The sequence below is a fragment of the Aegilops tauschii genome, chromosome 7 (genome assembly GCF_002575655.3).
Source record: "Aegilops tauschii subsp. strangulata cultivar AL8/78 chromosome 7, Aet v6.0, whole genome shotgun sequence".
Lineage (NCBI taxonomy): Eukaryota > Viridiplantae > Streptophyta > Magnoliopsida > Poales > Poaceae > Aegilops > Aegilops tauschii.
The window spans coordinates 106759690-106787121 of NC_053041.3; positions in this window are offsets into that span (position 1 = coordinate 106759690).

Here is a 27432-nt window from a genome sequence, read left to right on the forward strand (position 1 = left end):
CAGAACTGTACTGCTGCATCTACCTTGCCCGGTCTAGCTGCCGCCGACGCCACCACGACACCAGATAGCGTCGACCTCCTGCGCGTGTCCAACACCACACATCTGACGCCAAGCCTCTGCTGCTCCATGCCGGCAAGAGCCGCCGCCATGAATATGTAGAAAGAAACACCGCTCCACCGAAGTAGCCATCCGCCGGTCCCTCGAGCCCGAGTGCATCTCCAAGAATGCCGCCCCCAAGGGGGTAATGACACATGAATGCCGCCGTCATCCAATCAACTCATCTAGGGTTTCCCCCGGAGGTATTGGGTGGGTTTGGGATTTGTACCTCGATGATGCCTTCATGAAGGAAACGATGATAATGGCATCGTTATCACCGGCTCCGACCAACGACCGAAGACCAAGTTTTCACTCGGATCCGTCCGAAGAAATCCACCCGACAACCTGTGCACTGTCTCGGCCGCCTTCAAAGCCCCAGATCTAGCCGCCTAGATCCGGCGGCCAACCGCAACATCAGTGCCACCGTAGGAGCCCTGGCACACCGGTCACTGCCTGAATGCACCACCACAAGAGCCTGGGAGGAGGACTCCCTGTCGGTGTCAAAACCGGCGGATCTCGGGTAGGGGGTCCCGAACTGTGCGTCTAGGATCGATGGTAACAGGAGACGGGGGACACGATGTTTACCCAGGTTCGGGCCCTCTCTATGGAGGTAATACCCTACTTCCTGCTTGATTGATCTTGATGAATATGAGTGTTACAAGAGTTGATCTACCACGAGATTGTAATGGCTAAACCCTAGAAGTCTAGCCTATGTGTATATGGTAATGAATGTGTCCTTTCCAGACTAACCCCTCCGGTTTATATAGACACCGAGGGGATCTAGGGTTTACAGGGAGTCGGTTACACAAGAAGGAATCTTCATAGTTGGTCGCCAAGCTTGCCCTCCACGCCAAGTAGAGTCCAATCCGGACACGGCGCGGCCTTCGGCCTTCATGTCTTCACGGCCCATCAGTCCGGCCCATGGATAATAGGCCGGACGCCCGAGGACCCCTTAGTCCAGGACTCCCTCAATAGCCCCCGAACCAGTCTTCAATAGCGAGGTGCTCGGCACACATATTGTCTTCGGCATTGCAAGGCAGGTTCCCCCTTCAATGATCTCCAAGTAGTGTATTCGGCCGTTGATCCAGTGTCGCCTCCTTGGCTTCCGCGCGTTGATTAATCTTCGTCCTCCACGTGTCGAGCGAATGTGGAAAGTCAGGGTATTTTTGCGAATAACACCCCATCCGTGCAAGGAAGAGCGCCTATTTAAAGAGATTGGATCCCAGATCCATTCAGCGCTACGCAGAAGAAATCCCCAAAGACTGCTTAGGAGAAACCATTCCAGCATGGCTAGTGTTCCCAGCTCCTCCGCTTGTCCCGGCCCAGAGAAAGGCGAGTGGGAGAGGTGTTCTGTGTCTCATAGCCGATTGACGAAATTGCAAACGCAGGGATTCCTTCCCCCTGCAGATCTAGTCCCTGTTCGAACGGGGCTAGCTTCCTTCAATGAGGGGACTCAGGCAGAGGACTTCCCCAATCCATCCGGGGGAGAGCGAGTGTGTTTCGTCCCCTACCTGCTGAGAGGCGTTGGATTTCCAATCCATCCGTTCTCCCGTGGGCTTCTGGAGTACTATGGCCTCCAGCTGCACAACTTCTCTCCGGCCTCTATTCTGCACATTGCGGGTTACGTCGCTTTATGCGAACTATTCCTGGGCGTCGAGGCTCATTTCGAGTTGTGGAGGAAGCTGTTCTGTCTCGTCCCGCGCAATCATGAAGGGTCAATATTTGAAGTGGGCGGAGCCGAAGTATGGCGCGTCGCCGATACCGGATATCCATCCGGCACACCAAGGAAGGCACCTGATGAATGGCCCTCCGAATGGTTTTATATAGAGGACGTTGCGCTTCCCGACCTGGTTCGAAAGGGTCTTCTTGAATTTGCGCGCGTCTCGCTGAAGAAACGCCACAGTAGGCGTCCCCGGAGTCTTGAAGAGGAAGATGGCGCGGAGGTTCGTCAGCTGACGAGCAAGATAAAAGAGCTCACTCAGTCCGGACTCACAGTAATCGAGGTTATGGCGATCTCCATAGCGCGAGGGGTTCAACCGCTCCAATACAGAGGGCTTCCAATGTGGCACTACAATGGGGAGGACGACGCCTCTCGCTGCGGCCGGAAAGGTCCGGATACCCCTGCCGCTTTGGCTAAGATATTAGCCGAACTGTTCAAAGGGGAGGAAAAGGAATTTCTTCGCATCAAACTCAGAGATGGGTACTCTATGTATAACCCTCCCAGTTGGGTAAGGCCTGAACCCTCTGTTTTTACTCCTTCCATCTCCGAATTGCCTTTGATAAATTTCTAGTTTGTTTGCTTATGACAGCACTGGCGAAAGGTCACCGAGGGATTTTATAGTCCCGCCCCACAGCCGGAGGACCACAACCGGGAACTCGATCCCGGGTTTGAAGAGGATCCGGATATATTTGCGGTGCTCGCGGAGGGGGTGTTTTACCAGACAAGCTATGATGGCACAGAAGTGGCCATCATCGCCGACTACCCTGGTCTTCTTCCTGCTTCACAGGTAAGTAATCAAGAGACACCTCCTCTGAAAGGGTGCTCGTACTCTGCCTCACCCACCGCATTATCGCGCGTTCTACAGGGGAGGCGTTTGACGATACCGAGGAAATCGGTTCCTGCGCCGGGCAGGCCTTCGAAGAGGAGGGCCTGTGAAGGCACCGCCGGACCCTCATCGAGGAGGTACGGATAAATATATTTTTCAATGGCTACGTCCAACTGTGACCTATGCGCCTGTTTGATTACAGGAAAAAGGTTCGCCGAACTGTGTCCGGGAGTCCGGCCGGCCGCGCTCCCAACAACCAAGATTTAGATCTCGTCGGGGAGACGGGAGCCGATGTAGGAACAAAGCCGGACCGCCCTTCGGCCGAGGGTTCGGACAATATGTCTGTTACCAACTCGGAAGTAGAGAGCGCCATGAATCATCGGCGTTGCAGAGCTGTTTTACGAGACCCGAAGTTCTCGAACGAGGCTTTTAATGCCTTCAGCTCGGGCGACGCATACATCCGATTTGCTCGAGACGGGCTTAGAAAAGCCACGAGGCAATATCTGACAGATGTGCAGGTAAGTTTTTTTTATCATAAAAGGATAGCCATATACCCATAGCCCCCAAGACTGAAAGCAGTTGGCACAACTGATTTAAGGATTGTTGAACAACCAGGTCCTTGCGGAGAAGAATAGTCTGCTAGCCCAAGAGCTGGAGCAGTGTCAGGCACAGCTAAAAGCTGCTACCGCTGAACTGGGAGACTTGAAGAAGTCTTCCACTGGTAATGTTCCCCTCCATCGAGGAACAATAAATGTATACCAAGTGTGCTAATACTGCCATTGATCGCATAATAGGGTCGCCTGATCAACTTGAGAAGAAGTGGAAGATCGCCCAAGAGGGAGAAAAAGAGGCAAAGAGGCAACACGCCGCAGGCGAGCGTGTGCTGACCCGCGCCAGGGACGAGAAAAACAAGCTACAGGATTCCAACACTAAGTTGGGTGAAGAGTTGAAAGATGTGCGGGCCCAGCTAGCCGACTCCATAAAGGAGAGCAAGAAGCTGCGGGGCGGCATGTTTAGTATGTTTCCGAACTTTTTGTTTTTAGTAGTTCGGAGATAAATGGAACTGATATAGCTATGCTTGCAGGTATATTGACGGGCCGTCCTGAAGAGGAGGTGACTGGATCAGCGAGTGATCTGCAGCAAAGATTGTCGCAAGTGCACGAGCATGCTCGGATGGCCATGCGGAGTGTTGCCAAGGCCTTATGGCCATCCGCCTCCCCTCCGGGAAGTATGGAGGAGCTTGTAGAGCTGTTCAAGGGAGCGCGGCGGTGTATCCGATTATGGAAGATATCGGCCTGCCGAGAGGGTGCGCGAGAAGCCCGGGCCATGGTGAAGACGCGATATACCAAGCTGAATCCTAATCACATGGCCCGGGTTGGACCGTTGGGGCCAAATGGGGAAGAAATTCCCGTTAGTTTAGTATATGACCAAGTAGAGGTGGCCGCCAAATATTCCCAACAGGATTGTAAGTTAGACTGCCTGTTAGATGGTATAGAGGCAGAAGTGTTTGAGTCCAAGTGACTATGTACTTTCCTCGCCATGTAGAATTCTAGCCGAATTGTATATCATTTGTCATGGCAGACCTTTTCGCTTCAACCTCCGGACCTGAAGGTGCGGAGTGTTTCCGAATACCATCACAACCGAATAGGCCAAGGTATGCGTGGAAAACTAAGCGTAGGGGTTATAATTGCTTGAACAGACAAGTTGTATCCAGCTAGTTATGTTATATTACATTGAGATTGTAAGAAACATCTTCCAGGGAGAATAGTTCCGTTAAGGGTTCCTTTCCCTGGGTGTGCATGCATTAGTAGACATGTCCGAATTGTGATGTGAAAATCACAATATTTATAGCTTCTAGGGGTTCACAATAGAGTGAGTGCAAAAAGTATTTTTCATCCACCGACCGAATATTCCCTTAAGAACGCTAGCTTTCGGCTTCACCCAGTCTGAGGTACACATCCGGATGACCCAGCAGTAACAATCGCAGAGGTGCTCCCTTTACCACCTAGCCGAACAATCGAGGACGTAGGGGTAAGCACAGGAGCCAGGCAACCCAGCTTGGCCAAAATTGAAGTCATATCGATGCATATAATGGTGAAGAAAAGACATACGGGAAAAACGCGTATGTGTAATGAGCTTGACGCTCGGAAGATAATATCAACAAGCTTCTGTAAAAGAAGCCCCAGGCATAATGGGCGTACATATGTAAAAATGTGTACGTCGGCAGTGTTCGGTCAAGCCGAATGAGAGCTTTAAAGCGAAAAAATGTGTAAAAGAGAGAGAGAGAAAGTAATGGAAACTATAGGGGAGAAGGAGACTAACAAAGAGTTCGGCGCTAGGCATAGAACCTTCCGAGTCTGGCCGCGTTCCAGGGGTTCGGCTCTAGGCGATTGTCTGATGCGTCACGAAGACGGTATGCTCCGCCGGTAAGAAGTTCGTAAATTATGAAGGGACCATCCCATTTGGGCTTGAGTTTGTCCTTTTTCTTCTCCGGCAAGCGTAGAACGAGTTCTCTAATGTTGTAAGTCTTGGCCCATACTTCTCTGCTTTGATATCTTTGAGCCTGCTATTGATAAAATGCTGAACGGGCTTTGGCGACGTCGCGTTCCTCCTCCAGGGCGTCCAGGCTGTCCTGCCGATCCAACTCAGCCTCTTTTTCGTTGTACATACGCACTCGAGGTGAGTCGTGTATAATATCGCAGGGCAATACAGCCTCTACACCGTACACCATGAAGAAAGGTGTGTATCCGGTAGTACGGTTGGGCGTGGTCCGCAGCCCCCAGAGTACGGAGTCGAGCTCCTCGACCCAGTGCTTGTCTGATTCTTTCAAATACCGCACTAGCCTGGGTTTGATGCCGCTCATAATAAGACCATTGGCTCGCTCGACTTGACCGTTTGTTTGCGGGTGGTAGACAGAGGCGTAATCAAGCTTAATACCCAGATTAGCACACCAGGTTTTCACCTCATCGGCTGTGAAATTGGAACCGTTATCAGTGATGATGCTGTGCGGGACATGATACGTCTCCAACGTATCTATAATTTATGAAGTATTCATGCCATTATATTATCTGTTTTGGATGTTTATGGGCTTTATTAAACACTTTTATATTATTTTTGGGACTAACCTATTGACCCAGAGCCCAGTGCCAGTTCCTGTTTTTTCCCTTGTTTCAGTGTTTCGAAGAAAAGGAATATCAAACGGAGTCGAAACAGAATGAAACCTTCTGGAGAAGTTATTTTTGGAAAGAAAGAAACCAGGGAGACTTGGAGTCCACGTCAAGAAAGCAACGAGGAAGGCACGAGGCAGGGGGCGCCCACCCTCCCTGGGCGCGCCCTCCACCCTCGTGGGCCCCTCGTGGCTCCCCTGACGTATTTATTCCGCCTGTATATATCCATATACCCTAAAACGATCGGAGAACAGAATAGATCGGGAGTTCCGCCGCCGCAAGCCTCTGTAGCCACCAAAAACCAATCGGGACCCTGTTCCAGCACCCTGCCGGAGGGGGGATCCCTCCCCGGTGGCCATCTTCATCATCCCGGCGCTCTCCATGACGAGGAGGGAGTAGTTCACCCTCGGGGCTGAGGGTATGTACCAGTAGCTATGTGTTTGATCTCTCTCTCTCGTGTTCTTGAGGTGATACAATCTTGATGTATCGCGAGCTTTGCTATTTTAGTTGGATCTTATGATGCTCCTCCCCCTCTACTCTCTTGTAATGGATTGAGTTTCCCCTTTGAAGTTATCTTATCGGATTGAGTCTTTTAATGATATGAGAACACTTGATGTATGTCTTGCGTGGGATACCCGTGGTGACAATGGGGTATTCTATTGATCCACTTGATGTATGTTTTGGTGATCAACTTGCGGGTTCCGCCCATGAACCTATGCATAGGGGTTGGCACACGTTTTCGTCTTGATTCTCCGGTAGAAACTTTGGGGCACTCTTTGAGGTCCTATGTGTTGGTTGAATAGATGAATCTAAGATTGTGTGAATCGTATCGTATAATCATTCCCACGGATACTTGAGGTGACATTGGAGTATCTAGGTGACATTAGGGTTTTGGTTGATGTGTGTCTTAAGGTGTTATTTCACTACGAACTCTAGGGCTGTTTGTGACACTTATAGGAATAGCCCAATGGATTGATCGGAAAGAATAACTTTGAGGTGGTTTCGTACCCTACCATAATCTCTTCGTTTGTTCTCCGCTATTAGTGACTTTGGAGTGACTCTTTGTTGCATGTTCAGGGATAGTTATATGATCCAATTATGTTATTATTGTTGAGAGAACTTGCACTAGTGAAAATATGAACCCTAGGCCTTGTTTCCTAGCATTGCAATACTGTTTGTGCTCACTTTTATCATTAGTTACCTTGCTGTTTTTATATTTTCATATTACAAAAACCTATATCTACCATCCATATTGCACTTGTATCACCATCTCTTCGCCGAATTAGTGCACCTATACAATTTACTATTGTATTGGGTGTGTTGGGGACACAAGAGACTCTTTGTTATTTGGTTGCAGGGTTGTTTGAGAGAGACCATCTTCATCCTACGCCTCCCACGGATTGATAAACCTTAGGTCATCCACTTGAGGGAAATGTTCTACTGTCCTACAAACCTCTGCACTTGGAGGCCCAACAACGTCTACAAGAAGAAGGTTACGTAGTAGACATCAGGACACCATAACGGTGCACCACATCGGATATAAATGCAATCACTGGTCCGGACTCGGCCGTTTTAACTGGTCTAGCCTCTATCCACTTGGTGAATTTGTCCACCATGACCAGCTGATATTTTTTCTTATGGCTTCCCCCTTTAAGGGTTCCAACCATGTCCAAGCCCCAGACCACAAAGGGCCATGTAATAGGGATTGTTTGTAGGGCGGTTGGGGGCATATGGCTTTGGTTGGCGAAGAGTTGGCATCCAACGCAGTGCTGGACGAGGTTCTGTGCGTCTGCCCGGGCCGTAGGCCAATAAAATCCTGTCCGAAAGGCCTTGCTGACAAGTGCCCGGGCTGCGGCGTGTTGCCCACCGAGACCGGCGTGAATTTCTGCCAAGAGTTGCCGCCCCTCCTCCTCGGAGATACACCTTTGAAGGACTCCGGTAGTGCTTTTCTTGTAGAGCTCTCCTTCATGAACTTTATAGGCCTTCGAACGCCGGACAATGCGGCGAGCCTCGTTCTGATCTTCTGGGAGCTCCTTCCTATTAAAGTAGGCCAAGAATGGTTCGGTCCTCGGGGCAATTACTGCCATGATGAGGTGGGCCGATGGTGTTATTTCGGTGGCTGAGTGTGACGCCCCCGATTTGACCGTACACTAATCATGCACGCAAATGTGTACGATCAAGATCAGGGACTCACGGGAAGATATCACAACACAACTCTAAAACATAAATAAGTCATACAAGCATCATAATACAAGCCAGGGGCCTCGAGGGCTCGAATACAAGTGCTCGATCACAGACGAGTCAGCGGAAGCAACAATATCTGAGTACAGACATAAGTTAAACAAATCCGCCTTAAGAAGGCTAGCACAAACTGGGATAGAGACCGAACGAGGCGCAGGCCTCCTGCCTGGGATCCTCCTAACTACTCCTGGTCGTCGTCAGCGGACTGCACGTAGTAGTAGGCACCTCCAGTGTCGTAGGAGTCGTCGTCGACGGTGGCGTCTGGCTCCTGGACTCCAGCATCTGGTTGCGACAACCAGATAGAAAGGAAAGGGGGAAAAGAGGGAGAGAAGCAACCGTGAGTACTCATCCAAAGTACTCGCAAGCAAGGAGCTACACTACATATGCATGGGTATATGTGTAAAGGGGCATATCAGTGGGCTGAACTGCAGAATGCCAGAATAAGAGGGGGATAGCTAATCCTGTCGAAGACTACGCTTCTGGCCATCTCCATCTTGCAGCTTGTAGAAGAGAGTAGGTTGAAGTCCTCCAAGTAGCATCGTATAGCATAAACCTACCCGGCGATCCCCTCCTCGTCGCCCTGTTAGAGAGCGATCACCGGGTTATATCTGGCACTTGGAAGGGTGTGTTTTATTAAGTATCCAGTTCTAGTTGTCATAAGGTCAAGGTACAACTCCGGGTCGTCCTTTTACCGAGGGACACGGCTATTCGAATAGATAAACTTCCCTGCAGGGGTGCACCACATAACCCAACACGCTCGATCCCATTTGGCCGGACACACTTTCCTGGGTCATGCCCGGCCTCGTAAGATCAACACGTCGCAGCCCCACCTAAGCACAACAGAGAGGTCAGCACGCCGGTCTAACCCTATGCGCGCAGGGGTCTGGGCCCATCGCCCTATGCACACCTGCACGTTGCGTACGCGGCCGGAAGCAGACCTAGCCTAGTGGCGTTCCAGTCCAATCCGGCGCGCGCCACTCAGTCGCTGACGTCACGAAGGCTTCGGCTGATACCACGACGCCGGGATACCCATAACTACTCCCGCGTAGATGGTTAGTGCGTATAGACCAAATGGCCAGACTCAGATCAAATACCAAGAACTCGTTAAGCGTGTTATGTCGAAGTAACCGTGGACGCCGTCCAGGGCCAGGCCCACCTCTCACCTGGGCGGTCTCGGCCTGCCCTGTCGCTCCGCCACAAAGATCCACTTGCGGGTACTCCTACGAGCCGACCCGACTTTATTTACCACATGTGTCATGTATAGAGTATATAAGCATATACCCGTGATCACCGCCCAGGTGATCACGGCCCGATAGTATAGCACAGCAGACGGACAAGAATGTAGGGCCACTAATGGAAAACTAGCATCCTATACTAAGCATGTAGGATTGCAGGTAAAGGTAGCAACGGTAGTAGCAAGGGCAGGCTATGCATCAGTATAGGATTAACGGAAAGCAGTAACATGCTACACTACTCTAATGCAAGCAGTATAGAGAAGAATAGGCGATATCTGGTGATCAAGGGGGGGCTTGCCTGGTTGCTCTGGCAAGAAGGGTTCGTCGTTGATGTAGTCGATCACAGGGGTACCGGCAGCGGTCTCAGGGTCTACCGGAAAGAAGTAACGGAGGGGGAACACAATAAATAATAGAGTAATCAAAGCATCACAAAGCGTAACATGGCAATACACGGTGCTAGAGGTGACCTAACGCAGTATCAGGTACTACTGGAGAAGGGGGCAAACATCCGGGAAAGTATTCCCGGTGTTTCGCGTTTTCGGACGGGCGGACCGTGAGGCAAAATGTTGCATGTTCGCTATGCTAGGGACGTGTGGTGAACGAACGGACTGTTTATCCGGATTTGTCTCGTCGTTCTGAGAAACTTTCATATATAAATTATTTCTATCTGACTTACGGTTTATTTTATATGATTTTCCAAAGTTTTATTGATTTTCTAAAATTACAGATTTATTTTAATTCGAAAATTAAACGGGAAATTGCTAGGTACACATGGTGCACTGCACCCAGAGTGCACCAGAGGGGCAGACTGGTGGGACCAGTCAACTGCACAGACAGCAGTTGACTGGTACACCTTGACCAGTCAAAGTGGCCGCCTGGCCCCACTTGTAAGTGACTCAGGGGGAGTTTTATTTAATCTAATGTTTTAGCTTAAGTTAATGGCCTTAGGCCCAGGTGTCAGTGGGGTTAGTGGCGGTGATTAGTAGCTAATCTAAGTGCCACGTCAGTGGCGCACCGGCGCACTAACGACGGCGAGGCGGGGTACGCCGGCGACGACCGTGCGGTCGCCTCCGACCTCGGTTTGCCGCGCGGTCGTGTGCGTCAGGAAGCTGGCGAGGTGGCGCGTCGACCGGGACCGGTGGCGTCGCCGGAGTTAGCCGGAGCTGGCCGGAACGGCGACGAAGAGCAGCGGTGGCGTTCGGGGAGGGGTGCAACGTCAGCGCTACGGGGCAGAGGTGAGGCGTGCGAGTGTGCGTCGTGCTCCTGGGAGCACCAGGAGAACGGTGCTGGGGTCGGGCGAGGCCCACGACGGCCATGGACGCGTCGGCGGAGCTCATCGGCGGCGGTGGGGGTACGGGCATGTCGCAACTACGCGTGCGAGCTCGAAATCAAGCCCGGGAAAATGGGGAGAAGGAGCGCGCGCTCACAGTGAGGACGAGGTGCTGCTGGGCTTAAGCCGGGGTGGAGTGACGACGGCGAATCGAGGCGGCGAACGGTGGCGGCCGGAGGATGAAGAAGGTCCCGCTCCACTCGCTGCCGTGGCGCCGAGCTCGCACGGGGGCGCGTGGACGACGTAGGGGAGGCAGACGGAGCTCATGGACTGGATCTCGGAGCGCGGGGTCGACGTTAGCCGCGGCGGCGAGCAAAACCATGGCGACGGCGGCTCGGCAGTGCGCAGGGAGGAAGCAAAGGCGAGGGGGAGAACGAGAGGGGCAGCGGAGTGAGGAGCTAGGGTTAGCAGGAGGGAGAGGGGGCTTTTTGTACTGAGGGGGAGGTCGTGGATGGCTTCCACGCAGGGCTCGGGTGGCCATGGCCGGGCGGATGAGCGCCACGATCCCCCCTGCCTCCCTGTAGCAGAGGAAGGGGACGAGGGGGTGGGCTGGCCCCTTTTGGCTAGATGGGCCAAGTGGCCCAGGAGGCTCTCTTTTTGTTTTAATTTTTGTTTAGCCTTATCCTTTTTCTTATTTTTCTTTTCTGGTTTAATTTTATTTCCCAAATTGTTTTAGTTTTGTAAAATATTCATTTAGTACCTAAAATAGTAACATTAATTATACCACTGCCACAATAACTTTGGAACCTAGCTAAAGTAGTTTAGTATTTTATAAAATATAATAGGGGTATAACTAATTGTTTTTGCTGTTGTTGTCATCACTTTAGGGTATTTAATTATTTTAAAAAGATGTTGTTTCTCCACCAATATCATCCATGATTTATTTGTCACATTAACAACATTTTATTTTTAATATTTGAAAATATTTTATTGTTTGCTTGATTTTGAATTTGAATTCGAACCGGTTTCGAACTAACTCGAGATTAGCAACTATAATCGAGGTGACGTGGCATCATTAGCAGAGGTTCACTGTAGCTTAATTATCCGGGCGTCACACTGAGCCTCCGATGATATCGACGTGTTCGTTGTCTATGTTTGTGTTCGGAACGGGACTGTCGTTCCTGTCTCCCCCTTGCCACACCGCGGATGGCTTAAAGAGCCTTTCGAGGAAGATGTTAGGTGGGACGGGGTCGCGCTTAGCGCCGATGCAATCCAGGACGTCTGCTGCCTGATTACTTTCTCGGGCGACGTGATGAAATTCGGGCCCCTCGAACCGAGCCGAGATCTTTAAGACGGCATTGCGATAAGCTACCATCTTTGGATCTTTGGCATCAAAGTCTCCATTAATTTGGGATATTGCGAGGTTTGAGTCCCCGCGCACCTCCAGGCGTTGTATGCCCATTGACACGGCCATCCTAAGGCCATGTAGCAAGGCCTCGTATTCGGTTGCGTTGTTGGAGTCTGTGTATAATATTGGAGTACGTACTGAACGATATCTCCTGTGGGGGACGTTAATACGACGCCCGCCCCTAGCCCTGCCAACATTTTGGAGTCGTCAAAATGCATAACCCAGTTGGAATACGCGGCGTACTCTTTAGGGAGTTCGGCCTCTGTCCATTCGGCGACGAAGTCAGCCAGTACCTGGGATTTGATGGCTCGACGTGGTTTGTACGTGATGTCGAATGGCAGGAGCTCAATGGCCCATTTGGCAATCCGGCCTGTTGCATCCCGGTTGTTAATTATATCATTGAGGGGCACTTCGGAAGCCACCGTGATCGAGCACTCCTGAAAGTAGTGTCACAATTTTCGAGATGCCATGAAGACTGCATATGCTATCTTTTGATAGTGAGGGTACCGGGATTTGCATGGCATGAGGACGGTGGATACATAGTATACCGGCTTTTGGAGCGGAAATTTGTGTCCCTCCTGTTCTCGCTCGACGACGAGTACGGCGCTCACCACCTGGTGTGTTGATGATATATACAGGAGCATTGGTTCGCCGACGTTTGGCGTGGCCAGGATTGGATTGCTTGCCAAAAGGGTTTTTATTTCCTCCAGTCCGGCTGTCGCCGCGTCTGTCCACTCGAAGTTATCGGTGTGCCTAGGGGCAGAGCTGGGCCCCGGGCACCCAGGGCCCAGTCCCGGGGCGTGGAAAAATTAATAGGCTATGAGTGTATAGGCTTCTTTTGCAGGCCCGGGGCGCAACCAGTCAAAAGAAGAAGGCCCAAAGCCTTGATGGGCTGTCTTACGAGAAACCCACGCAAGCACGAGGCAACGCCACCCCACGATCTAGCACGCACGAGGGCACAGGAGAACGCAGCGCTGTTGGACGAAACGCGCACGCGGCCGCCGGAAGTCGCACGCATGCGACAGCGCGATCGATCTCCAGCAGCAGCAGGGACTCCAAGGCCCGCGCCGCTGTCCGCCATGGCTCCGCCCCCGGCCCACCCGCTTTCCCCCTGCTCCCAGGCTGTAGGCCGCCGCCCTCCTGTTCGCCGTTCGCCCGTGTGACGCTGCTTCACTGCCGGCTGCCGTAACTTGTAATTTTCTTTGATGCTTCCCCTGTTTCCTCCTTGATGCTACTTAAACTATGTTCTATTTGTAGTTGTATCAGTGTACAAGATGCTTTGAACTAAAATTTATACCATGTTGTATCCAGTCATATATCTAGGGCATTGTTGAACTCAAATTAATGTAATTGTCAATTTCATTTATATTGTAGAAAAAGAAGATGAAGAGATTTTGCCTGTTGCAACCGCATAAGTGGAAAGAGTTTATGAGTATAATCAAGACTGGGTTGAGGAATAGAATGAATGAGTGATGATTGGCTGAATTAAAGAATGGTTTGCTATGTTGAGCGAGATGTATTTGCAAGTACTGATGATGATGATATTGTGTAGCACTTTCAATCATATAGGTCTCCCAAAGGGCTTTTAACTCCTCGAAGTGGTACATTTTTAAATTTTTATCAATGATAATTGTTTCACATTATGTTTATGCCTTTATTTATGAAAATGTTTCTTTTGATGTCTTGAAGGTGTTGACTCTTCTCCCACCGTTCATGGTGTTATGCGAGGCACTGATGAAGCAAAGCAAACTATTGATTTGGTACTCTCTTTTTCACGTATTGTTCTTTGTAGTTTCTGTCATTTTTAATTTATTTTGTTGTATTGTTAAGCATTGAGTTTAAATTCTAAAGTTTTCATGCAATTGAGCCATATATTGTATGGGGTTTCTTTTGAGGTAGCTAAAAGCCTTATGAATGTTAAGTTTTTCCCTCGTGGAAAAAAAATTTAGGCCCGGGGCTTGCTCCAATCCTGGCTCCGCCACTGGGTGCGCCGTAGGAGGCGATAAAGGGGCAGCGCCTTTTCCCCCAACCTGGAGATAAAACGGCTTAAAGCTGCCATGCACCCGACGAGTTTTTGGACCTGTTTGAGTTCGGTTGGCGTGGCCAACTGCGACAGAGCTCGGATTTTGGCTGGATTTGCTTCAATTCCTCTGTTGGAAACGATAAAGCCCAGTAGTTTACCGGCGGGGACGCCGAAGACGCATTTTTCCGGGTTAAGCTTGATGTCATATGCACGGAGGTTGTCGAATGTTAGACGCAAGTCGTCTATTAGTGTTTCGACGTGTCTAGTTTTGATGACGACGTCGTCCACGTAGGCCTCCACTGTCCGATCTATTTCTCAAGGCATGTTTGGATCATGCGTTGGTAGGTGGCGCCGGCATTCTTGAGCCCGAAAGGCATGGTGTTGAAGCAAAACAGCCCGTATGGTGTAATGAATGCTGTTGCGGCTTGATCGGACTCCTTCATTTTGATTTGATGGTATCAGGAATATGCATCAAGGAAGCACAGCGAGTCGTGTCCTGCGGTAGCGTCAATGATTTGATCAATGCGAGGAAGGGGGAAGGGATCCTTAGGGCAAGCCTTGTTGAGGTCTTTGAAGTCGACGCATAGGCGCCAGGATTTATCCTTCTTTGGTACCATTACCAAGTTTGCCAGCCAGTCCGGATGTTTAATATCTTTGATGAATCCGGCCTCGATGAGTTTGGCTAGCTCCTCCCCCATAGCTTGTCGTTTGGGTTCGGAAAAGCGCCGCACTATTTGTTTGACCGGCTTATGTCCCTTTAGTATATTGAGGCTGTGTTCGGCCAACTCGCGCGGGATTCCTGGCATATCTGAGGGGTGCCAGGCGAATATATCCCAATTTTCGCGCAAGAAGTCCCACAGTGCGGCGTCGACTGTGGGGCTGAGTTGCGCTCCGATGGAGGCCGTCTTATTCGGGTCTGTTGGATGGACCTGAAATTTGACCGTTTCTTCAGCTGGCTTGAAAGAAGTAGATTTGGGTCGTTTGTCCAGGATGACATCGTCTCTATCCAAAGTGGAGCGTAGTGCGGTTAGTTCTTCAGCCGCAAGGGCCTCGGATAATGCCTCGAGGGCTAAGGATGTTGTTTTGTTCTCGGCGCGGAGTGTTATATCCGGATCGCTGACGAGGGTGATTATTCCATTAGGCCCGGGCATTTTTAGCTTCATATATCCATAATGGGGTATGGCTTGAAAGCACATGAAGGCCTCTCGCCCTAACAGGGCATGGTATCCGTTGTTGAAAGGGGCCACCTGGAAAGTTATTTCTTCGGACCTATAATTCTCCGGTGTGCCAAATACCACATCAAGTGTAATTTTTCCCGCACACCGCGCTTCCCGACTAGGAATGATGCCTCGAAAGGTTGTGCTTCTTTTCTCGATGCGGCTCCTGTTTTCCATCTTGTGGAGCGTGTCCTCGTAAATGAGGTTTAGTCCGCTGCCGCCATCCATGAGGACTTTTGTGAGTCAGAAACCATCCATGATGGGACTGAGGACTAATGCAGCTGGTGCTCGGACTGTTCTGTGTTTAGGTTCGTCACTGGCGTTAAAGGTTATGGCCGTGTTGTTCCAGGGGTCAATTGCGGCGACCTGGCAAACTTCAGCGAGATCGCGCAGTGCCCTTTTACGCTTATTGTTTGGAGCGAATGTCTCAAAGACTGTCAATACTCTAGTATCATCGTTTGTTGGAGGGTGCTGTTCTGGGGTGTCCTTGATAAGGATGTCCTCGCCGCTCTTGGCTACCTGCCGAAGTATCCAACATGCTCTAAGGCTGTGGGTTGCCACGGTATCCGGTTGTGTGTATTTTGCATGGGCCATTGAGCCACCCCTCTAGAACGGTGCCGTGCAGCGTAATGGGTTTATGTTTTTTAACTGTTCAGCTGGGCGCACCGCGGGGGTGCGTCCTTTTCGCTCGTAGGATGAGTTGGGTTGGCGCCGAAGGTTCCCAACGAGCTGCCTGAATTTTCCACGCGCTTTCCATCGCGCTGTACTTTTGTACGATAGTTGTTAAGTCAGCGAACTTTAGTATGCGGCGGCGATTGATGGCATTTAGGATACCTTCGTCCGCGCAGTTGTTGCAGAATGCTGCTATCGCGTCTTCGTCACGGCAATCTTTTACCTTATCTTTGACAAGGAGGAATCTGGCCCAGAAGTGGTGGACCGTTTCCTGAGGCTGTCGTTTGATGCTCATGAGAGTGTCTATGTCCGGGTGGGTGGGTGGAACGAAATCCGAACCCTGACCCAATTTTGGATCCAGAGTTTGAAGATCTACCGGCCCTGGCAGTTCGGGCTCCGAGATATCGATTGATTTTTTAGGCTCATCGTCCCACTCCATGTTCGGGGGATGGAACGTGCCTTTCTACTGGAGAATATCCGGCCCTTCAAGATCGGAGATCCGAACATAGTTCGTCTTCAATATAGTAGAAGAGTTGCTCCGCTCCTCAACTACCGCTATCTGGTGGGTGATCGGCGGAGTTTTAATTTCTCTCTGGTCGGGTTTAAGCCCAACCCGATCGTAGTCTGTAGCGACCCCCAAGGCGGCCATGTGATCCAGGAGTTCGTTCAACGACGATAACTCCATTGGATCCATCCGGGCGGTGTTGGGGATCGTAGCAGAATTTTAAAATTTCCTACGCATCACCAAGATCCATCTATGGAGTATACTAGCAACGAGGGGAAAGGAGTGCATCTACATACCCTTGTAGATCGCGAGCGGAAGCGTTCCAATGAACGAGGTTGATGGAGTCGTACTCGCCGTGATCCAAATCACCGATGACCGAGTGCCAAACGGACGGCACCTCCGCGTTCAACACACGTATGGAGCAGCGACGTTCTCCTCCTTCTTGATCCAGCAAGGGGGAAGGAGAGGTTGATGGAGATCCAGCAGCACGACGGCGTGGTGGTGGATGTAGCGGGATCTCGGCAGGGCTTCGCCGAGCTTCTGCGAGAGGGAGAGGTGTTGCAGGGGAGGAGGGAGGCGCCAAAGGCTGTAGTATTGCTGCCCTCCCTCCCCCCTTTTATATAGGCCCCCTGGGAGGGGGGCGCCGGCCAAGAACCCATCTAGGGGGGCGGCCAAGGGGGGGAAACTTCCCCCCCAAGTCAAGTGGGGCGCCCCCCCACCCTAGGGTTTCCAACCCTAGGCGCAGGGGGAGGCCCATGGGGGGCGCCCCAGCCCACTAAGGGCTGGTTCCCTTCCCACTTCAGCCCATGGGGCCCTCCGAGATAGGTGGCCCCACCCGGTGGACCCCCGGGACCCTTCCGGTGGTCCCGGTACAATACCGATAACCCCCGAAACCTTCCCGGTGGCCGAAACTGGACTTCCTATATATAATTCTTCACCTCCGGCCATTCCGGAACTCCTCGTGACATCCGGGATCTCATCCGGGACCCCGAACAACTTTCGGGTTTCCGCATACTCATATCTCTACAACCCTAGCGTCACCGAACCTTAAGTGTGTAGACCCTACGGGTTCGGGAGATATGCAGACATGACCGAGACGCCTCTCCGGTCAATAACCAACAGCGGGATCTGGATACCCATGTTGGCTCCCACATGTTCCACGATGATCTCATCGGATGAACCACGATGTCGAGGATTCAATCAATCCCGTATACAATTCCCTTTGTCAATCGGTATGTTACTTGCCCGAGATTCGATCGTCGGTATCCCAATACCTTGTTCAATCTCGTTACCGGCAAGTCTCTTTACTCGTACCACAATGCATGATCCCGTGACTAACTCCTTAGTCACATTGAGCTCATTATGATGATGCATTACCGAGTGGGCCCAGAGATACCTCTCCGTCATACGGAGTGACAAATCCCAGTCTCGATCCGTGCCAACCCAACAGACACTTTCGGAGATACCCGTAGTGTACCTTTATAGTCACCCAGTTACGTTGTGACATTTGGCACACCCAAAGTACTCCTACGGTATCCGGGAGTTGCACGATCTCATGGTCTAAGGAGAAGATACTTGATATTGGAAAAGCTCTAGCAAACGAACTACACGATCTTTGAGCTATGCTTAGGATTGGGTCTTGTCCATCACATCATTCTCCTAATGATGTGATCCCGTTATCAATGACATCCAATGTCCATAGTCAGGAAACCATGACTATCTGTTGATCAACGAGCTAGTCAACTAGAGGCTTACTAGGGACACGTTGTGGTCTATGTATTCACACATGTATTACGATTTCCGGATAACACAATTATAGCATGAACAATAGACAATTACCATGAACAAAGAAATATAATAATAACCATTTATTATTGCCTCTAGGGCATATTTCCAAGAGTCTCCCACTTGCACTAGAGTCAGTAATCTAGTTACATTGTGATGAACCGAACACCCATTGCGTCCTGGTGTTGATCATGTTTTGCTCTAGGGAGAGGTTTAGTCAACGGATCTGCTACATTCAGGTCCGTATGTACTTTACAAATATCTATGTCTCCATGTTGAACACTTTCACGAATGGAGTTGAAGCGACGCTTGATATGCCTGGTCTTCCTGTGAAATCTGGGATCCTTCGCAAGGGCAATAGCTCCAGTGTTGTCACAGAAGAGAGTCATCGGGCCCGACGCATTGGGAATCACCCCTAGGTCGGTAATGAACTCCTTCATCCAGACTGCTTCCTGTGCTGCCTCCGAGGCTGCCATGTACTCCGCTTCACATGTAGATCCCGCCACGATGCTTTGCTTGCAACTGCACCAACTTACTGCTCCTCCATTCAAAATATACACGTATCCGGTTTGTGACTTCGAGTCATCCAGATCTGTGTCGAAGCTAGCGTCGACGTAACCCTTTACGACGAGCTCTTCGTCACCTCCATAAACGAGAAACATATCCTTAGTCCTCTTCAGGTACTTTAGGATATTCTTGACCGCTGTCCAGTGTTCCATGCCGGGATTACTTTGGTACCTTCCTACCAAAGTTATGGCAAGGTTTACATCAGGTCTGGTACACAGCATGGCATACATAATAGACCCTATGGCCGAGGCATAGGGGATGACACTCATCTTTTGTCTATCTTCTGCCGTGGTCGGGCACTGAGCCGTGCTCAATTGCACACCTTGCAATACATGCAAGAACCCCTTCTTGGACTGATCCATATTGAACTTCTTCAATATCTTGTCAAGGTACGTACTCTGTGAAAGACCAATGAGGCGTCTTGATCTATCTCTATAGATCTTGATGCCTAATATATAAGCAGCTTCTCCAAGGTCCTTCATTGAAAAACACTTATTCAAATAGGCCTTTATACTTTCCAAGAATTCTATATCATTTCCCATCAATAGTATGTCATCCACATATAATAAGAGAAATGCTACAGAGCTCCCACTCACTTTCTTGTAAACACAGGCTTCTCCATAAGTCTGTGTAAACCCAAACGCTTCTCATCAAAGCGAATGTTCCAACTCCGAGATGCTTGCACCAGCCCATAGATTGAGCGCTGGAGCTTGCATACTTTGTTAGCATTCTTAGGATCGACAAAACCTTCCGGCTGCATCATATACAATTCTTCCTTAAGGAAGCCGTTAAGGAATGCCGTTTTGACGTCCATCTGCCATATCTCATAATCATAGTATGCGGCAATTGCTAACATGATTCGGACGGACTTCAGCTTTGCTACGGGTGAGAAAGTCTCATCGTAGTCAACCCCTTGAACTTGTCGATAACCCTTAGCGACAAGTCAAGCCTTATAGATGGTCACATTACCATCCGCGTCTGTCTTCTTCTTAAAGATCCATTTATTTTCTATGGCTCGCCGATCATCGAGCAAGTCAGTCAAAGTCCATACTTCGTTTTCATACATGGATCCTATCTCGGATTTCATGGCTTCTAGCCATTTGTCGGAATCCGGGCCCGCCATCGCTTCTTCATAGTTCGAAGGTTCACCGTTGTCTAACAACATGATTTCCAGGACAGGGTTGCCGTACCACTCTGGTACGGAACATGTCCTTGTGGACCTACGAAGTTCAGCAGTAACTTGATCCGAAGCTTCATGATATCATCATTAACTTCCTCCCCAGTCGGTGTAGGCACCACAGGAACATCTTCCCGCGCTGCGCTACTTTCCGGTACGGAAGGGGTGACTATCACCTCATCAAGTTCCACTTACTTCCTTCGAGAGAAACTCTTTCTCCAGAAAGGACCCGTTCTTGGCAACGAAGATCTTGCCTTGGATCTGAGGTAGAAGGTATACCCAATAGTTTCCTTAGGGTATCCTATGAAGACGCATTTCTCCAACTTGGGTTCGAGCTTTTCAGGTTGAAGTTTCTTGACATAAGCATCGCATCCCCAAACTTTTAGAAACGACAACTTAGGTTTCTTCCCAAACCATAATTCATACGGTGTCATCTCAACGGATTTCGACGGGGCCCTATTTAAAGTGAATGCGGCAGTCTCTAAAGCATAGCCCCAAAATGAGAGCGGTAAATCGGTAAGAGACATCATAGATCGCACCATATCCAATAGAGTGCGATTACGACGTTCGGACACACCGTTTCGCTGAGGTGTTCCAGGCGGCGTGAGTTGTGAAACGATTCCACATTTCCTTAAGTGCGCACCAAATTCGTGACTTAAATATTCTCCACCACGATCTGATCGTAAGAATTTTATTTTCCTGTCACGTTGATTCTCAACCTCACTCTGAAATTCCTTGAACTTTTCAAAGGTTTCAGACTTGTGTTTCATTAGGTAGACATACCCATATCTACTTAAGTCATCAGTGAGAGTGAGAACATAACGATATCCTCCGCGAGCCTCAACACTCATTGGACCGCACACATCGGTATGTATAATTTCCAATAAGTTGGTTGCTCGCTCCATTGTTCCGGAGAACAGAGTCTTGGTCATCTTACCCATGAGGCATGGTTCGCACGTGTCAAATGATTCGTAATCAAGAGACTCCAAAAGTCCATCTGCATGGAGCTTCTTCATGCGCTTGACACCAATGTGACCAAGGCGGCAGTGCCACAAGTATGTGGGACTATCGTTATCAACTTTACATCTTTTGGTATTCACACTATGAATATGTGTAACATCACGTTCGAGATTCATCAAGAATAAACCATTGACCAGCGGGGCATGACCATAAAACATATCTCTCATATAAATAGAACAACCATTATTCTCGGATTTAAATGAGTAGCCATCTCGAATTAAACGAGATCCAGATACAATGTTCATGCTTAAAGCTGGCACTAAATAACAATTATTGAGGTTTAAAACTAATCCCGTAGGTAGATGCAGAGGTAGCGTGCCGACGGCGATCACATCGACCTTGGAACCATTCCCGACGCGCATCGTCACCTCGTCCTTTGCCAGTCTCCGTTTATTCCGCAGTTCCTATTTTGAGTTACGAATATGAGCAACCGCACCGGTATCAAATACCCAGGAGCTACTACGAGTACTGGTAAGGTACACATCAATTACATGTATATCACATATACCTTTAGTGTTGCCGGCCTTCTTGTCCGCTAAGTATTTGGGGCAGTTCCGCTTCCAGTGACCACTTCCCTTGCAATAAAAGCACTCAGTCTCAGGCTTGGGTCCATTCCTTGGCTTCTTCCCAGTAACTGGCTTACCGGGCGCGGCAACTCCCTTGTCGTCCTTCTTGAAGTTCTTCTTACCCTTGCCCTTCTTGAACTTAGTGGTTTTATTCACCATCAACACTTGATGTTCTTTTCTGATCTCCACCTCCGCTGATTTCAGCATTGAATATACCTCGGGAATGGTCTTTTCCATCCCCTGCATATTGAAGTTCATCACAAAGCTCTTGTAGCTTGGTGGAAGCGACTGAAGGATTCTGTCAATGACCGCGTCATCCGGGAGATTAACTCCCAGCTGAGACAAGCGGTTGTGCAACCCAGACATTCCGAGTATGTGCTCACTAACAGAACTATTCTCCTCCATTTTACAGCTGAAGAACTTGTTGGAGACTTCATATCTCTCGACCCGGGCATGAGCTTGGAAAACCATTTTCAGCTCTTCGAACATCTCATATGCTCCATGTTTCTCAAAACGCTTTTGGAGACCCGGTTCTAAGCTGTAAAGCATGCCGCACTGAACGAGGGAGTAATCATCAGCACGTGATTGCCAAGCGTTCATAACGTCTTGGTTCTCTGGGATTGGTGCTTCACCTAGCGGTGCTTCTAGGACATAATCTTTCTTGGCAGCTATGAGGATGATCCTCAGGTTCCGGACCCAGTCCGTATAGTTGCTGCCATCATCTTTCAGCTTGGTTTTCTCTAGGAACGCGTTGAAGTTGAGGACAACGTGGGCCATTTGATCTACAAGACATATTGTAAAGATTTTAGACTAAGTTCATGATAATTAAGTTCATATAATCAAATTATTCAATGAACTCCCACTCAGATAGACATCCCTCTAGTCATCTAAGTGAAACATGATCCGAGTTAACTAGGCCGTGTCCGATCATCACGTGAGACGGACTAGTCAAGATCGGTGAACATCTCCATGTTGATCGTATCTTCTATACGACTCATGCTCGACCTTTCGGTCCTCCGTGTTCCGAGGCCATGTCTGTACATGCTAGGCTCGTCAAGTCAACCTAAGTGTATTGCGTGTGTTCCGAGGCCATGTCTGTACATGCTAGGCTCGTCAACACCCGTTGTATGCGAACGTTAGAATCTATCACACCCGATCATCACGTGGTGCTTCGAAACAAGGAACCTTCGCAACGGTGCACAGTTAGGGGGAACACTTTCTGGAAATTATCATAAGGGATCATCTTACTTACTACCGTCGTTCTAAGCAAATAAGATGCAAAACATGATAAACATCACATGCAATCAAATAGTGACATGATATGGCCAATATCATTTTGCTCCTTTGATCTCCATCTTCGGGGCACCATGATCATCTTTGTCACCGGCATGACACCATGATCTCCATCATCATGATCTCTATCATCGTGTCTTCATGAAGTTGTCACGCCAACGATTACTTCTACTTCTATGGCTAACGCGTTTAGCAATAAAGTAAAGTAATTTACATGGCGTTATTCAATGACACGCAGGTCATACAAAATAATAAAGACAACTCCTATGGCTCCTGCCGGTTGTCATACTCATCGACATGCAAGTCGTGATTCCTATTACAAGAATATGATCAATCTCATACATCACATATATCATTCATCACATCTTCTGGCCATATCACATCACATAGCACATGCTGCAAAAACAAGTTAGACGTCCTCTAATTGTTGTTGCAAGTTTTTACGTGGCTTGTATAGGTTTCTAGCAAGAACGTTTCTTACCTACGTAAAACCACAACGTGATGTGCCAATTTCTATTTACCCTTCATAAGGACCCTTTTCATCGAATCCGTTCCGACTAAAGTGGGAGAGACAGACACCCGCTAGCCACCTTATGCAACTAGTGCATGTCAGTCGGTGGAACCTGTCTCACATAAGCGTACGTGTAAGGTCGGTCCGGGCCGCTTCATCCCACAATACCGCCGAAACAAGATAAGACTAGTAGCGGCAAGAAGAATTGGCAACATCTACGCCCACAACTGCTGTGTGTTCTACTCGTGCATAGTAACTACGCATAGGCCTGGCTCATGATGCCACTGTTGGGGATCGTAGCAGAATTTTAAAATTTCCTACGCATCACCAAGATCCATCTATGGAGTATACTAGCAACGAGGGGAAAGGAGTGCATCTACATACCCTTGTAGATCGCGAGCGGAAGCGTTCCAACGAACGAGGTTGATGGAGTCGTACTCGCCGTGATCCAAATCACCGATGACCGAGTGCCGAACGGACGGCACCTCCGCGTTCAACACACGTACGGAGCAGCGACGTTCTCCTCCTTCTTGATCCAGCAAGGGGGAAGGAGAGGTTGATGGAGATCCAGCAGCACGACGGCGTGGTGGTGGATGTAGCGGGATCTCGGCAGGGCTTCGCCGAGCTTCTGCGAGAGGGAGAGGTGTTGCAGGGGAGGAGGGAGGCGCCAAAGGCTGTAGTATTGCTGCCCTCCCTCCCCCCTTTTATATAGGCCCCCTGGGAGGGGGGCGCCGGCCAAGAACCCATCTAGGGGGGGGGGGCGGCGGCCAAGGGGGGGAAACTCCCCCCCCCCCCAAGTCAAGTGGGGCGCCCCCCACCCTAGGGTTTCCAACCCTAGGCGCAGGGGGGAGGCCCATGGGGGGGCGCCCCAGCCCACTAAGGGCTGGTTCCCTTCCCACTTCAGCCCATGGGGCCCTCCGGGATAGGTGGCCCACCAGGTGGACCCTCGGGACCCTTCCGGTGGTCCCGGTACAATACCGATAACCCCCGAAACCTTCCCGGTGGCCGAAACTGGACTTCCTATATATAATTCTTCACCTCCGGACCATTTCGGAACTCCTCGTGACGTCCGGGATCTCATCTGGGACTCCAAACAACTTTCGGGTTTCCGCATACTCATATCTCTACAACCCTAGCGTCACCGAACCTTAAGTGTGTAGACCCTACGGGTTCGGGAGACATGCAGACATGACCGAGACGCCTCTCCGGTCAATAACCAACAGCGGGATCTGGATACCCATGTTGGCTCCCACATGTTCCACGATGATCTCATCGGATGAACCACGATTTCGAGGATTCAATCAATCCCGTATACAATTCCCTTTGTCAATCGGCATGTTACTTGCCCGAGATTCGATCGTCGGTATCCCAATACCTTGTTCAATCTCGTTACCGGCAAGTCTCTTTACTCGTACCGCAATGCATGATCCCGTGACTAACTCCTTAGTCACATTGAGCTCATTATGATGATGCATTACCGAGTGGGCCCAGAGATACCTCTCCGTCATACGGAGTGACAAATCCCAGTCTCGATCCGTGACAACCCAACAGACACTTTCGGAGATACCCGTAGTGTACCTTTATAGTCACCCAGTTACGTTGTGACGTTTGGCACACCCAAAGTACTCCTACGGTATCCGGGAGTTGCACGACCTCATGGTCTAAGGAGAAGATACTTGACATTGGAAAAGCTCTAGCAAACAAACTACACGATCTTTGAGCTATGCTTAGGATTGGGTCTTGTCCATCACATCATTCTCCTAATGATGTGATCCCGTTATCAATGACATCCAATGTCCATAGTCAGGAAACCATGACTATCTGTTGATCAACGAGCTAGTCAACTAGAGGCTTACTAGGGACACGTTGTGGTCTATGTATTCACACATGTATTACGATTTCCGGATAACACAATTATAGCATGAACAATAGACAATTACCGTGAACAAAGAAATATAATAATAACCATTTATTATTGCCTCTAGAGCATATTTCCAACAGGCGGAGTATTTGGGATTAACACGGATGCGATTTTCGATGACTTGAGAGGTCATCGTCGGCTTAAGGGCCGACCCGGCGGTCATGACGAAGCCGCCCAGCCGGAGGGTTTGGCCTGGGGCCAGGGTTCCTCCGGAGATGATATTATCCTTGAGGACAAGGCGAGCCATCAACCCTCTTGGCGACGGCACAGCGGAACTCTCAATGAAAGCACCAATGTCGATGTCAAAACCGGCGGATCTTCGGTAGGGGGTCCCGAACTGTGCGTCTAGGATCGATGGTAACAGGAGACGGGGGACACGATGTTTACCCAGGTTCGGGCCCTCTCTATGGAGGTAATACCCTAGTTCCTGCTTGATTGATCTTGATGAATATGAGAGTTACAAGAGTTGATCTACCACGAGATCGTAATGGCTAAACCCTAGAAGTCTAGCCTATGTGTATATGGTAATGAATGTGTCCTTTCTGGACTAACCCCTCTGGTTTATATAGACACCGGGGGGATCTAGGGTTTACAGGGAGTCGGTTACACAAGAAGGAATCTTCATAGTTGGTCGCCAAGCTTGCCCTCCACGCCAAGTAGAGTCCAATCCGGACACGGCGCGGTCTTCGGCCTTCATGTCTTCACGGCCATCAGTCCGGCCCATGGATAACAGGTCGGACGCCCGAGGACCCCTTAGTCCAGGACTCCCTCACTCCCACCCCACCTCACCAAACCGCGAGAGCCGCCAAGATGAATCCCGCACGCTCATCACCGTCTCTGATCGGAATCAATCCGTGGCAAAACCACGAGATCGCCGACGCAGAACCGCCTTGGATATGGACTGCACTACTCCATGCCGCCGCGGGAAGCCCGAGCTTCACCCGCCGCCGCCGTCCAGGGCCGCCGCCCCAGGATCCTGATCTGGCCAGCCCGGACCTCCACGGCGCCCTTTTCACGCCGCCGCTGCCGGCTCGCTACCGGGCCACCGTGCCACCGCCCAAGGCCTCCGCCCGGAGCACGCGGCCACGCCACCATGGATCAAATCACCGCCTTGTCGTCACGCGCATGGAGGTCCCGCCCCACCCCCTCCGACGCGATCCAGGGAGGAGAGCCTCCGCCACCGCCGTCGGCCCCTGGGCTTAGCCCAGCGGCGTCCTCCGGCAGCGGCGGAGGGAAGGGAAGGAGGTGGTGGTGACCCTAGCGGCTAGGGTTTGAAGAGCCGCCCGAGACGGGGGCGACGCGGGGGCCTGGTTTCCTGATTTACTAGTTCCTCTTATATTTCGTGTCATATTTTAACCCTGATTTTAACTAATGAAATATAAGTTATACCTAGCAAAAGTAATATCATTGGAAACTACAGTAAAATATCAATCCAACAATATATATTTTGGCAACACGCATTAACATTTTGCTAGTCAAATATGACAAAACTTTGACCCAAACTACGAGTATAATATTTAAAAACACAAACGGAGGTAATATTTAAAAACTTAATTCAAAGAATAGACGGTGGAGGTGAAAATCTAACCCTGAGAGTGTAATATATTATATATTGTGCAAATCAATGGCGATTGCTTGATTGCTTCTTTTCCTCCTCACATACTGATCCAATTTTGGGTTAAAAAGACAAACAAAGCCAACAGTAACATAACTAAACAGAGTAATCAACCAAAACAAGTTTTCGGTGATGCAAGATCATATCATTTCTCTTGGTGCCGACAGAACACTCTACGAAAAGTAAAATTGTTATACTCAGTAGGAAAAACATGTCTGATTCAGTTTTAGTATGCGCAATGCTGCAATGTTGAGTGAGACTCCAACTAAACACCATGGCCAGAAAAAGGACATACCCAGTGCTAAAATCTCCTACACCAGGTGGGGTCTCGTGAAGAAGTATACGAGGCAAGCCTTGCCCTTACCGAGTGCAATGCATAGAGGCCACATTGAACTCAGGACCTCTTGGCACAAGTGGCAAGTACTTCACCATTGTATCATGTCTGCCCTGCACTCCAATTAAACAACATAACAGAAGAAGCTAAGAATTAGCATATGTACCGACGATCCAATTTTATTGATAGAAGGAGATCAGACATATTCATCAATCGGCCACATATTATCTGCAAAAGATTGACGTGTAGTAGACATGCAAGAC